The sequence below is a fragment of the Hipposideros armiger genome, unplaced genomic scaffold (genome assembly GCF_001890085.2).
Source record: "Hipposideros armiger isolate ML-2016 unplaced genomic scaffold, ASM189008v1 scaffold_69, whole genome shotgun sequence".
In the NCBI taxonomy this organism is placed as follows: Eukaryota; Metazoa; Chordata; class Mammalia; order Chiroptera; family Hipposideridae; genus Hipposideros; species Hipposideros armiger.
The window spans coordinates 4,273,202-4,288,446 of record NW_017731419.1 but is presented as its reverse complement, the minus strand read 5'-3'; positions in this window follow the sequence as shown (position 1 = coordinate 4,288,446).

Sequence of the window (15,245 nt, the reverse complement as noted above, 5' to 3'; positions counted from 1 at the left end):
ATCAGTTTCAGAAATACAATGCGGTGGTCAGGCCTCTACATCAACTATGAAGTGGACTCCCCAAAACGACATTGGTCCATCTGGCCCCCTAAGAAATGCTTACAACATTATTGATTGTATTCCTCGGACTGTCTTTTTCTATGCCTGAAGCCATATTGCAATTACCAATTTGTATTGTCTCATCCCTTCCCCTCTCCATCATCCCCACCCCTCCCTTTGTTAAATGTCTTATCTGCCTCCTGGATAAGCCATCTATGCCACCTGACAATTTTACCTGGGTACTACAGCAGGTTAAACAGTGGCCCCCAAGAGATATATCCACCTGTAAATATGACCTTATTTAGAAATATGGTCTTTGCAAATATAATGAAGTTAAGAATCTTGAGATGAGGTCATTCTGTATTTAGGGTGGGTCCTACATCCAATAACAGGTATCCTTATAAGAGAAAGACACAGGGAGATTCAGGATGCACAGACATGGGAAAATCCACATGGAGACTGAAGTGAAGATTGGAGTGAAGTTGCCCAAAGCTAAACAATTCTTGGGGACTCCAGAACCTTAGAGAGACAAGGAAGCATTGCGTCCTAGAGTGTTTATAAGAAGTGTGGCCCTGCTTACACCTTGATTTTGGACTTCTGGTCTCTAACACTGTTAGAGAATGAATCTCTATTGTTTTGAGCCACCCAGTTTATGGTAATTTGTTATGGCAGCCCTAGGAAACTAATACAGGTACCCAGAAGAGAGAAGCCCCATCTATCTAGGAACATGAAAAGTATATTCTCCATCTCACCTGAGTTTCAATTTACTGATAAGAGCTTGTCCTGAGCAAAACTAGCATAGGGTAGAATTTTTCCTTAAATATGTGATTTATACCTAGTTACTTTAGGAGATCAAAGAAGGTGCAAAAATTTAGTGATATATTTTGACGTTTGAGAGGCCAGATGTGTGAGGTGTCTTTCATGCACTGTCTCCTGTCTGCTTCAAAAGCACCCACTAATCAGAGATGTGAAGAAAATGGAGATAGAAGCACAATGATGTGCCCTAAATGTGGAACCCCTCTTCTCAACACTGCAAGATTTTATTGTGTTGTGGTTTTTTTTTTTTGCCCACCACTTATAAATTCATTAATCAAGTTCCCAAAAGCAGACCAATTTTACATATGATTCTGCTTACTCTGTGCCTTCCTAGACAATCAAAATCCAGGTGATTTTAGCAGAAAAAAGATATATGTAATGACACTATTATTCTTCTTGGGCAATCACCGTTTCTTCATTAAAGCATTCCGGTCGCCCCTCCTGGTAATGGATATATATTTTTATCTCTCTCTTTCATCATGGCTACGAGGAAGCAGAGTAGCCACTCCCATCCCCAGAGCTTCATTTCAATCAAAAGAGAAGAGTGACTGTGTCTTGAGTGTTTGTCTTCAGGTCTCTGTCTTCCAGCCCTGACCATCTTTGATTGCCTCCTTCATTTTTTTTTATTTACATGAAAGAAGTTCCTCCCTCTTCTAGACATTATCTTTGGGGGAATAAACAACAAGAACAACAATAAAATCCCATTTTAAAGTTTTCATCATTGCCATCATTATTTACCGCGGTGATCAGTGCTCTCTGGGGCTCATAGGGGTTGGGTTCGAGATCATTAAAGAAGATTTTCTTTCTCATGGCTTGATGCAACAGGCACCATGATTAAAATATAACTGGGTGGATGGTGTTCTCAAACACATGTTACTTGAATTATTTCTCCTCACCTTCCCCAGATCCCCAAAGATATTTCTGCTGCCCTGTGATTGCTACTATTTGAGGATCAATGAGGTACAACTTATGAGAAGAAAAGAAGAGCAAAAGTTTATCACAGCTGACTGATGAATAACAGCCTTGTGATTAAGGAAGAGCACCGTTTATGGCCCAGGAACACGGTGGCAGGATGGTCATCAGGCCTTCTCTCCAAATATGCCTTTCCTTCTCTTCTGTGCATTAAAAATAACTCCAAGAAGATATGTTCATGAATACACGATGCAAATGGAAGTTCCATTATTTTTCTTAGCCAATGAATTTGGGTGGAAGTTTCGGGCATCACTTCCAGACTTGAGCGTATGACTATCCAGGTAGATGCTTCAGAGGTCTCGCTTTTTCTGTGATGGTGCCTGTCAATGCTTCAGACTACACAGTCCATCCAGATTTGTAGTGAGAACCGTGACAGCACGAGGGAATCCCAGTGACACAGAATGACCTCCTCGCTATTTTAATTCACTGAGATGTGGAGGCTTTTGTGACTGCAGCATGACCAAGCTTATCTAGGATCCTCGACAGGGCACAGCAAATAGAGTGAAGAAGAGAGAAAACCATTTTCTAGATTGGACTCTACCTCTTTGTGATGATGAATTCACTGGCAAGCCAATGTGTGTGGCCTCCATGTCTTTATAGCTAAAAAGGAAATTATAAGCTCTGATCCTCTCAAACTTAAGGTAAAGTAATGAACATTACACAACTTTAAATAGCATGCAGAATTTAAATGTTATTATGGTTAGGCTGTTCTTGGACCTTAGCTATCTAATGATTTTGTAAATATTCTTTTACCTGATGCATTAGATTACCATCTCTCTCCTACCTATTTGCTTTTCAATTATAAAATATTTTGGATGAAATAAAAAAGATAAGTAATAACTGATAAACACAGACTGCACTAAAGTATTAATGGAAAAATTGCTTTTGAGCATTTCTTAAAGAATGACTGTTAGCTAAATTCATTACCTTCTCCCCACCCCACAGATAGAATCTAAAGATTCAGGAAGTGTTATTTTTATTTTTCATGCTTATCAAAGTAATCTATATACATGGTCTAATGAATCAAACAGTGTATAATCCCCATCCCCAATTCCGTCCATTTTTACACTCAGCAACTCAGAGCTAACCCCTTACATCTCATTTATATGTTTATTTCTTCCTGTATTTCTAAATGATACACTCATGCTGCGCTTTCTGAATTTTCCCTTTTTAAGTATTAATTGTTGCCTTCCTTCTATGGAAAATGCTATGCTAAAGGGTTTGGTACTTTTCTGTGAGTGACTGGGAGACTCTGGAAGCAGCTTGAATCGTGAGTCCAAACATGCTTTCCAAAGACAGGTCAGCTCCATGCCAGGCTCAGGGTAACAAGCCACTGTGTGCCCCTATGCAAATGGTGAGGCTCCAGCTCTGCTGGAGGATGGCAGGAATCATTACAGAGAGGAGACATGACGCCAAGGATAAGTAGTTCTTTCATGTGATAGCAAGTATGGCATGGACCTGAAGAAGAAAGAAGTGAGAAAGTCATGTCAGGAATGTTTAAGCATCTCTACGTCTACCCTCCATGGTTCCTTTCACCACCTTGTTTGTAAACCAATTGGCGCTGGCTGCTGAGACTTAAGAGAGAGACTGCTGCTGTGCCAGATACAGCCCATACAGTTATGGCTGTACAGCGAAGGCTGGGTCCTATCCTGATGGTCATAATAAAGAGGCCGCCCTATGATATTGTGCTTCCATCTTCTTAGTTGGCTTTGTCTTGATGACAAAGAGGTAAAAGATTTACTATTTGTGTTTGAAAACTTGTCTTAATGGATCAGTGATGCTGATGACAGTGGAATCCATTTTTCTAGACTCCCACAGCTTCATTTCTAGCCCTGTCTTGCTCCCCTGGAGGAGAACAGACACACCCCTGGGCAGATGAACACTCACTGGTTACATGTTCCAGTGGTGATGGGGAGAAATGAGAGGGAGAAAGGGGCATGAGGAGAGAGTCAGAGAAGAGAAAATGTTTTGATGTTTTGCAGCTGACACATTCTTTCTGCGTGTCCCATTTCATATATATAATCCACCTGTGAGGTCAATGGAGCAAATATCACCCACATGATACAGGTGAAGGAATCGTCTAAAGAACTTTGCAGAGGACATCTTGGAAGAGTGGGAGATACACTGACTTAGAAGTCAAACCAGTTCTTTGGTCTTACCTCAGCTCTTAGATAAGGGCACTGATGTTAAACAGCCTTAACAATATGCAATCTCAAATATTATTATGGTTAACCTGATCTTAGACCTTAGTTGTCTGGGATCCTGGACAAACTATGGACAAACTTATCAGTGCCTCATTTTCTTTAAGTATGAAATGCAGACAATAATAGCAGCCTCAAAGTTTTCGGTGAGCATTCAAAGAAATGCCAGGTGATATGTGTTGTTCACATGAGCCTGCATTGTCACAGCGTCTGGTGCATGTAACTCATGGACAGTCAGCTTGTGAGGAAGGTTCTACAGTGACCACCATCTCTGTCTTACAGGTGAGGAGGGTTGAGTGATGTGCCAAATATCACACACCTGTTTAGTGGAGGAGCCGAGATTCATCCCTAGGCATTGAGATGCAGGAGCCTGAGACCATACCCACTACGTGGCCTTGCCTCACACTTCTAAATATGTATGAAGATGCAGAGATAATAAATTCCCAGTTAATGCTGGGTCTTTGAATAATATCCCTAGGATCATGTAGAAGAAGGTGCTAGAAATCTTCAGTCAGTTAATCTGCTGGGATCTCTCCCAAGGCATCAACTTTGCCATGTCTTCATTCCCCTCCTTGCACAGCCTCGATTATTTCACAAATATTTTTGCCAATGCCATGAAATTCCTTATCCTCTGTCTTTCACATCCATCTGAGTAAAACCTAACCCTCAGATGAAATCAGTGATTCACTGAGTTTTCATTCAAGAAGCAAGTGCTGCTGGAGGACTTTGCTCAGAAAGGCAGAATGCCTTAGTGTTTAGCTTCAAAAGAGTACTCACCACCTCCAGGCAGCCCTCATGTGTTCATGTGTTTTCTTGGCCCATCAAGGTCCTCTTTTTACAAAAAATATTTCAAATGTTTACTACTTTGCTCAAAACTCTGTAACCATCTACATGACACACAGATGAGAAAGCTTCCTTCTCAGAGAAAAATCAAAACTATAGGATGAGAACTCCCTCAACTTTCCCTGAATACTGAACCTGCAATTTACCTACATCCTCTCCTTCTATCCTGGTAACTTAGAGGTGACATCCCCCTTCCTACGTAAGGCCATTTCCACCTGTTCTGAGACCAACTACCCTGTTCTCAGGAATCTTAAAATCTCAATTATTCCTTGTCTCTCTCTAGTACATTTCACTAGATCTTTCACATTGATACTCAATCATTTGATCATGATCTTCCCATTTTTAGAAAAAAGTAAAAAACTTTATTGCCCTCAACCTTCCTCTACTTAATATCTTATCTCACTCCTCCTTTGTGCAGACACCTTGTAGAAAGAGGCACGTTCCCCCTGCAACCCGCCACACTCCCTTTTTCCCTCACCTCCATCTGTCCCCTGCCCACATCTGTCCTGCAGATGGGCTCGCCCTTAGGTCCTCTTCCCCAAGCTTCAGGACACAAGTTTTCCAGTTATTTCCTTCTCCATCTCTGGGTTCCTTCTTCTCAGCCACTGCTGCCTTTGAATATTGGAGTTCCTTCATCTTGGACCATATAGTTTTATTGGACCATATAGTTTACTTCTTTCCTAGACCAGATCAACCAACACTGTGGCTTCAGTAGTCATTTCTTGGCTGGATAGAATCAAATTTCTTCCTCTGAGCTGCAGACCCATCTATCTAGCCACTTTCTCGTCACCTCCATTTTGAACTTGGAAAGTTATATTACACTCAAAATGTCCAAGACTAGTTTCTTGATCTTCACCTCTATCCTGTCTCAATAAATGGCCTCACCATCAGTAAGCAGCACAGGTTGTCCTCTTAGGAGTCATGAGGCTCCTCACAGAGACTCATCCACTTCATCAAGCCATGGACGATGCCAGGTAGTTTTACCCGCTAAAGATCTCTCTACTTGTTTTATGTCTATCAATGTCCACCACGACCATGTTAGTTCAAAATGCCATCACCTCTCATGCAGACACTTCAGTGACCTCTGATTCCAACCACAGTCCAGGTACCTTTCAAACCAGCACTACTGCTTGTATGATCTTTCGAGAAACATCTGGGATTTTTTTCTCCATGAAAACCTCCCGATAAATTCTCATTGCTCTAGGGATGGTGACCAAAGTCCTCAATATGCTCCCAAGGTGAGGCGATACCTGAGGCAGGTTATGGTCTCATCTTCTTTCACAGCATCCCTGGCCCCGCTGGCTGTGCTCTGCCCACATGACCTGCTGCTGATGTTTAGTGCTGCGACACAAACGACTCCACACTCAGGAGAGACAACAGCAGCCATTTTATTGGGTCAGGAATTGTATGGGTCAGAAATTCAGAAACCGCCCAGTGGGGAAGGCACTTCTCTGCTTTGGGATGTCTGAGACCAGGCCCTGGGGCTGAGAAGAGCTGAGACTGCAGTATCCCAGATGGCGTCTTCCTCATACGCCTGGGGCTGGGCCTGGGTGGCCGAGAATGCTCTCAGCTGGGACTGTTGACGGCAGCACCAACCCATGGCTTCTCCACTGTATTCACAGATAGAATCTGAAAGAGAGTGAGCAGCAGGCTTTCAGGGCTAGAATTCCAAGAGAACTTGCTGGAAAACCATGGCCTTGCATGGTGTATGCTCTGAAGTCACCCAGCACCATTGCTTTCATGTTCTATTTGCTGAGACAGGCATAAAAGTCTGCCCATTTTCACAGGACATAGACCCCGCCCCTTGATGAAAGGAGTGTCGAATCATTTGGGGACTATGTTTTACAACTTCTGCACTCTTTTCTTCCATTCCTCAAGAGCTCCATTGATTCTCCTCCCTGGCTTATGCCGTGCTCTGCCCTTTCCTTCCCCACAACTGAATTGATCCTACCCATTTTACAGATATCGGTCCATTCTTTAGTTCCTCAGGGAAGGTCTCCTTATGACTCAACTCTAAGTTTGACCCAATGACCTTTCCACACTTGCTTCTCCCATCATGCACTTCTTTGTAGCACTCAACACCATTGTCATTCTAACTTCAAGTTAATGGTTGATGTCTGGATCTCCCCCATTGGGTAACCAACTCCCCAAAGGCAGAGGCATTCTTGAGTGAATGAAGCAATGACATGAGAGAGAGTGAGAACTGACATGTGGTCTCTCTGACTACAGGCACATTTTGCTTTACTGCACTGTTTTATTGTGATTCTCAGACACTGTTTTAAAAATTGAAGGTTAAGACCCTACACTAGCCAAAAGATTACAATTCGATGAAGGCTCAGATGATAGCATTTTTTTAAGCAATAAAGTATTCTTTAATTAAGGTATGTACTTTCTAGACATAATTCTATCATACACTCGATAGACTACAGTATAGTATAAATATAAGTTTTACATGCACTGGGAAATTTAAAAAATTGTGTGACTCACTTTATTGAGATATTTGCTTTACCAGAGTGGTCTGGAACCGAACCTGCTGTATCTCCAAGGCATGTCTGTATATGCACAGAGCAATTTGCATGACATTTTGCTCCCTCTCTGTGATGAAGAAGGCCATTCTGGCTTATGAAGCAAGAAAGACAAAGCCTGTCTTCAGAAAAGTATGTTGGGAGGTCCTCCAAGGGAGACCCATGAGAAGAACCCTCTTGCCCTATTTTCCTCATCACCCTAAATGAATGAACAAAACACTCTTCAGCCTTCCCTGGCAGCCTCTGGCCTCTGCACATGGCAGAACACGAAGGTATGACTGTGGAGCTCACCTGAGACCTTTCAGGTGCTGGCAGGAGGGCTCAGGCTGGGAAGCAACAACAAGAAACAGATGCTGCAGCTACACCTGGATATTCACCTCTTCTGCGCCCTGGGGGCACTTGGATACTTTCCAGAAGGGGAACACCTGGGTCCCCCACGGCCTGGATGTTTGCCACACACCTTCATTTCCTGCTGACACCTTGGGCAGAATAGTCAGCATGGCGAGACCATGGTGAGGAACACGTAGATCCCGCACCTGAGGTGGGGTACAGTGAGAGGGGGATGGAACGGCTTCCTATGTCACGCCACCTTCCTGAAACCCTGCATTGCAACTTTTGCTGCTTCTTGGTGAGATGACTTTCATCCCCAAAGTTTCTGCTCATCACACAGGAGTGACCCATTTGTCTAAGTCCTGATAGGCGGGGTTAGACGATTTGCTTAGTGAAATGTTCAGAGGACAAAGAACACTGAATCGAGACATAAGAAAACAAGGACTGTTTTCCTCTACTGATTTATGTATTTACCAAACCCAAAAGCACACTATTGAAAGAAGATTGAAAAAGGGTTCAGCTTTATTTTGGATGCTTCCTTTTTTACATAAGGTATCAGCTTCCTAGTCACCCAAGTCTTGTTTTGTGTATATTCATATTTTAAAGTAATTTCCTTTCTTTGCATTTTCTCTAGATTAAGTTCCATATAGGCTGAATGAGTTAGGAAACATAGTTATCCTGTGTGTGGCTATTCAAATCAATATGATCATCAGTTATGAAAGGTGATAATAATAATGATTCCTTCCATTTCAGACTATTTTACAGACCCTCCCAGACACATGATATAGGGTTAGATAACATCATTATACGGCTCCAGAGAGCAGCAGCGAGGCTCTGAGCTGATAAACGCCTTCACTGTGGTCATGTACCCATAACCTACTTTAGTAGAAAACCAGCTCAGGCCATGTAATTAATAAATATGATTACAAACTTATAACACTGGACTGCCTTTCCTGACAGGAGTAACCAGTTAATATTTTACAGTGAATTAAATGTATCTTCTTCTGAAGTGTCCTTTTTTGTGACAGAGGGCAACAGAAAACAAAATACCTCCTATAGTCCTATCCTGTTCCTATTTCTCCCCCAGGGAGTTGGAGTTGTAATTTTATTTCAGGAAGATGATCACTATAATAATAATAATAATAATAATAATAATAATAATAATAATAATAATAAAAACTTTCCCTCCATTCTCTCAACCCAATCTCCAGCCTCAGAGAGTCTGTGGCTCTTTGTCTCCAATCAGTGCACATTCCACTTCATGTGAGAATCACAGATGTTGATAGAAATAGCCATGGGGTGTGCTAAGAACCCATTTCATGTATCAGAAGAGCTGGGCCTCTGCTAGATGAAATGTCAAAGGGAGGCAGCTATCTCCGTGTGAAACGACCTTAAAGAAACCCCGACCTCAACAAAGATGGCCTTTTTTTCCAGCAAGAAACATTAACATTACAATCATCTTCATGTTTCAGCTCCAAGCACAGTCTGTATTTGTCCTCCACTCCTCCACACTTCTCCAACCTGGCATCCTACCTATCTGAAATAAAGATATACCTATTTCTACTCGGCAGCGCGGGCTTGATTTATTTCCGTCTGAAAACACCCGCGGAATAAAGCTGCTCTTTTTAATTCCTCAAGAGGCCCATCGGAGGTCCGTTTTATTGCTATTTTAACTGAATGTTTTACTACAGTATCTGTATTTAATATTTCCAGTGTGGCCTCATTTTTGGAATGTTTCCCCCCAAATCCCACAGGTACTCCTTGTTTTAAGTAAAATATATGTCTTATCAATGTGTTAATCAAACTGAAAATTCTCAGGCCCTTATAGTGCAGCTATAGAGAGATGTCCACATCTGATTGCGTTTGGATCTTCGAGTGCCAAAGTGGGAAGTGACAGATCAGGGGCAGACATTTCTTTTATAGCAGTGATGGAACAATTCTAGCCCAAAAGTCTACACTGAGAAACAGCTTTAAAAGAGTACTTATTTTATTTTAGTTTGTTATTTAGTCATTTGGTTTTTTGTGGGGTTTTTTTGTTTTGTTTTCATCTATCTGCATTTCAGTGCCTTGTCTTGCAAATTAAATCCATTTTCTGATCAGCACTAATTCAAGGGGACGTGGAAAGCTTTTCCCCTCAGTACCTGACTGCCAAAGCAAAACACGGGATTTCAAAGCACCTGCCACTGTCAGAAAGGGAGAATGGCTTCAGAGCCCTCCAAGATTTGTGTGTTTTCCCCCCAATAATGGTGTTTAAGGCAATGTGACACAAGGGCTCCCAGTCTCCAACATCAATGGGAAATCACTGGAATTAGAATCCTTTCCAACACAGGGCCCTGACTAGAGCAATGACCTATGATTGACCTGAGATATGGGCAGAAACAGATGAAAGTAGCATACGATAGAGTGTGTTGGAATAAGGGCACTGATCGTTTTACCTGGATCGCCTTGGTCTATTCACTCCAACCTCTCACCTTTAGGTTACAACAATAGTGTCTACATCACGCATCTGTTGTGACGAATAACAACAGATTGTGTTGAGACACAGCTGGGATAATGTATAGTGGAGGGTTAGAGTTAGGGTTAGAGTAGCCCAGAGGATAGGCTGTCATGTCACCTCCATCCTTATATAACGGAAGATGACAGGAAGGCAATGGGCTGACAAGACAGAGAGGCATCCTTTGAAATCACAGCATCATTTTATTGTAACTAGAGGGGGACAGTGATTGTGTTTTTCAGATTATGTTAGGTGATTAATTCCAGGGAAGAATCTGATTGGCTTAACTCTATCACATGATCGCTTTGTATTATTATATAAAATACACTGTTTGGGGAACTTCAATAGAACACTGTGGTTTGAAAAAGCATTTCTCAGAAGAATAGTCTTATTCTGAGCTGACAAAATAGTAAATATCAGCTTCAGTTCACCGTTGATGCCACAAAGATTTTATCGTCCTGCTCTCTGCCCAGACGCCTCTAGTAGCTGTCTTCGCGCTTCCTCCTAAATCAAACTTGAACAATTTTGATGATATTCAAAGCAGTCCTGCCTCTGCTGAGATTTCTATTTGGCAACCTTATTTTCTGCTTTTTTCTTAGAACATGTTCCTCAAAGGAGTCAGGATCATTTCTGTGCGTATCTTCCTTGATTACAAGGATGACAAATCTTTCTACGTTTATCCTGCCTTTGGCGTTTCCAAAGTGATTTTGCATCCACTATCTCATTTGGTGTTTGTGTCACAGGTATGTAAATTGGGCACATAGGTAAGCATCATAACTCATGGCTTATTGACTTACTTAAAGTAAGACTTCACAAAATTTCTAAAGAGTAGAGTCAGAGCAGGAACTCAGGCTATTGGTCTCCAAATCAAATGATCTCATAAAAGCCATCCATCCATCCATGGACCCTTTTTAATCTAATTTGGGAATGATGACTTTGTTGCTGGTTAGGTAGAGTCTGTAATTTAAAGAGGAACTCTGGTTGCTGAGACCTGTGCCCCTTTATGGAAGGCATGAGGACCTACCATCCATAAGTGTTCCATGGATGACCCTCAAGTATGCCACCAAAAGGCAGTCTCAGTGCTGCCCAACAGACTTTTAAAAATGAGCATTTCTTTCCTTAATTCAGAACCTAGATATTTTCTGGGTACTCTGAGAAGGCACCATCAGGCTGTCTTGCTTCTCTGTTCTGTCAAAAGCCTGACCGAGACTTATGGAAGGTCCTTTAAGGAATGTTCAATGAGATGGTAACTCGGCTATCTCTGACATAGTCCTATGTCAGCCTAGTCTTAGAAGCCTAAATTGCAGACCCACACACCTTAGTCCTTCTCAAGCTTACTACCTTTGACAAGGTCTTAATTTCATGTCATCGGTTTCACTCTAATGCTACCAAGAAATTACCATAATTGTTTGAGATATAGGTGCACAATAAATATTCGCAGAGTGATTATATATATAACTTGAATTTGCCAAAATAATTTGAAAATATTTTATTGCAAAGATGAACTTGCGAGTTTTCCCCCTGTAACTCTATCATGGTTTGCTTCATAGTATATTTTGAAAATATGATAAATGTTGACATCAAATTGAAAATAATTATTGGGTCATCAGAAAAGTCATGATGCATTTTTGCAATGAAAAACATAGAAAAATACATCCTGACTTTTCCAATGACCCAATATATCTTCTTGATGCATTGACATCTATTGTCATTATATAGAGACTGTCTCTCTATATAATAATCTTCTTGTCTTAAATTCTACTAACTTTTATATGGTTAGTATTTGTCTGCTATATCTTTTGTTACCATTTTTCCCCACATTTCTATGTTGTCATGTGTTAGGTATAATTTTGTAAACAACATACACTTGATTTTTTTTAATCTAGTCTTACAATTAATCTTTACTAACTGACTTTAGTCTGTTTATATTTGTTGTCATTATTCATATCACTGGGCTTTTTCATAGCATATTAATGTAGGCCTCTTCCTTAATACCTTTCATAATAATGTTATTTTTATGAGTTCTTTATTCACTTTTCTAGAATTGTATTTTTGGATAAGATGGAGTGGGAGAATTAATTGTGAAATTTTCTTGTCAATTACTTGTGCTTTTTTTATTATTGGTTTTGAATTTATACATGTTTTTTCTTTATTTTCAATAGTTACACTTGAAATTTTTGTCATGGATACTTAACAAGGTTAAACGTCATTAAACATTTTGAACCTTCTCTCCAAAAAAGAAATACAAGAATCTCCAATATATTTCCTTTTAAGATGTTTGAAGAATATCTTTTTAAAATTTCTTTAAATCAGTATGTGGGACACAATTTTCTCAGTTTTCAGCTATCAGAAAATATCTTTGTTTTACTTTGATTTTTAATGGTATTTTTACTAGGTGCACAATTCTTGGTTGAAAGTTACAATCTCTCAAAACTTGGAAGATGTCACCCCATTGTCTTCTTGCTTCCGTTAATCCCACTGAAAAGTCTGTTGTCAGCTGGTGACATTCTTTGTGGCTGCTTTCAGAATTTTATCTTGAAGTTCTTCCATTTTACAATAATATGTCTAAGTGGAAAGCTCTTTTGTTTAATCTTGATTGATATACACTGCACTTTATTTTCTATATTGTATATTTCTGTTTTCTATATATTTTTTTCTATTTTTTGCCTCTCTTTCAAACGTTCTGGGTGTATCTTCTGATATATCTTCATGATCCCCAATTTTCAGTTCACTTGCATCTTATTCAATGATTAACGCATTCATTGTGTTTGAATTTCAATAATTTTATTTATAAAAGGACAATAGAATTTTCTTTCAAATTCATGTGGTATATTTGATTGACTTCTGGTCCTTCCTATTTTTGTTTTATTACTTTAATTACTTCACATACTCTTATTTTATATTATGTTTATAAATCTGCATGTATGTGTTCAGTTATAGAACCTACATTTGGCATATGACCGCTGGAGATGATTTTCATTTGCTTTTGCTATGGGCCAGAGGACTCTACAGATCTGGTTCTGTTGTTGGCTCATTGTAAGGTTACTGGTCAAAAGTATACATCTCAGGTTGAGCTCCTTCATTGCACCAGAATCTAGACAATTTATTTAATACAGACTTGCTTATTGATCAAGTTCCATTTCCTCATTTAAACTCAGTCATCTTTTTTGGTATGTTTATTTGTTTTTTGTTCACAGAGATTTCCCTTATTCTATCAAGTCCAAAACTGCTTTAAATTTATGTTTGTGTTATTAATTTCAAATTACCCCAAATCTGGTTGTATTTCAGCCTAGATATTCTTTTGATCACCTTGCCTGTCATTCTACCAGAAGCCCATTTTCTAGAATTATGATTGGGGGATATTGTCTACTCAACCATTTTGTGTTCCCATACTTCCAAATAATAATAATTAAAAAAATAGTAATAATAACAACAACTGTACACTGAGAATTTACAAGGCACCAGAGACCATGCTAGCCATTGATGAGTCATACCTATGGTCCTCTCAACATGATGAAGAAACTGTTTTTGAGAGTAAAAGTGAATGCTGTTTATTTGTCATAAACCCAGATGATAAGGGAGCTGGGATTGAAAAGAAGCTAGCAAGGTATTCTGAGTATTTAATACTATACCCTGATGTGTCTCAATTTTTAAAGTTAAAATTAAATAAAACATTTCATGAAAAACTGCTTTTATTATTCAGAGCTAGAAAACATAATTTACCCCTAAGTGTGTAGTCTGACCCCTCTTTTGCCCACACAGCATGGCTGACCATGCCTTCACTTCATCTGGGACACCAGAAAACCCTGGAACAAATTGGAAGGTCAACCTAGTCAATTATGGTTGTCCTCATTATTCACATGTACCCCTCTAGTCATAACATCCTAGTTGTATGCATATTTTATTGTATATTCATTTTGTGATTTTGCATTGCAACCATTTAAAAATGAATAAAGAATTAAAGAATTAAAAACAGAGTGTTTTGGAAACATGATGCCTTGTAGAAAAGACTTAAATTCCTCAGATTTTGTTTTCAGAGCACATACAAGATATCAGCAGGCCATTTGTCCACATCTTGTAATGTTCGGATTTATTTTTAGAGGGTGAATCCTCTTCTAAGTATAAGAGGCAACAACAACAACAAATCAATTACAGTGAATGCAATATGATGAATATTGCAAACATTACAAAAGGTTTTCCTCCAATGTTTTCCTCACTCAACGCAATACTTTCTATGTGGAAAAACCTGCACTTTAGAGATAGCTTAAATAATTAAATAATTATTAGTTTTAAAAAACAACAACAAACCTTTCTGGGCCCATTGGGTTCTGCACATTGCAGAGTGGAGAAAACAGACGTCCTCAGGTTTTACCAATGCTACAGGACTGGTGCAGCAGTCAGGGTTTTCCAGAGAAATGGAACTGATATGACATAGATATATGGTTTACTATATGAAATTGGTTTACATGCGATTATGGAAGCTGAGAAATCCCTGGAAGCTGGAGACCCAAGAAAGCAGGTGGTAAAGTTCTCAAAAACAGAGGCTGTAGTTGTAAGTCCCAGAGAGGACAAAAGCCAGATGTCGCAGCTCAGATAGTCAGGCAGAAAGAGCAAATTTCCCCTTTTTCTGCCTTTCTGTTCTACCCAGGCCCTCAGTGGATTGGATGAGGCCCACCCACACTGGGGAAGACAGTCTGCTGTACTCAGTCCACTGTTCCAAATGCGAATCTAGCTTAGAAGCACCGTCACAGAAACACCCAGAATAATGCTTAATCAGGGCACCTCATATTCTATTTGAGCTGATACAAAAATTAATCATGATAGCCAGCAAGTGGGAGTGGCAGGAAGGACCGCCTCACTGGTCTAGAACTCTTTTTTCTCCCATCTGCTTCCTACATTATTAAAATGAATACTGTCATTTCCTAGTTTCGATCTCTCCAGGAAAGAAAAGTCCTTTAATCTACGTTTCTTCTTGATGGTGCTTCTCCACATTTTTACTCCATTAAGAGAAAATCATCTACTGCC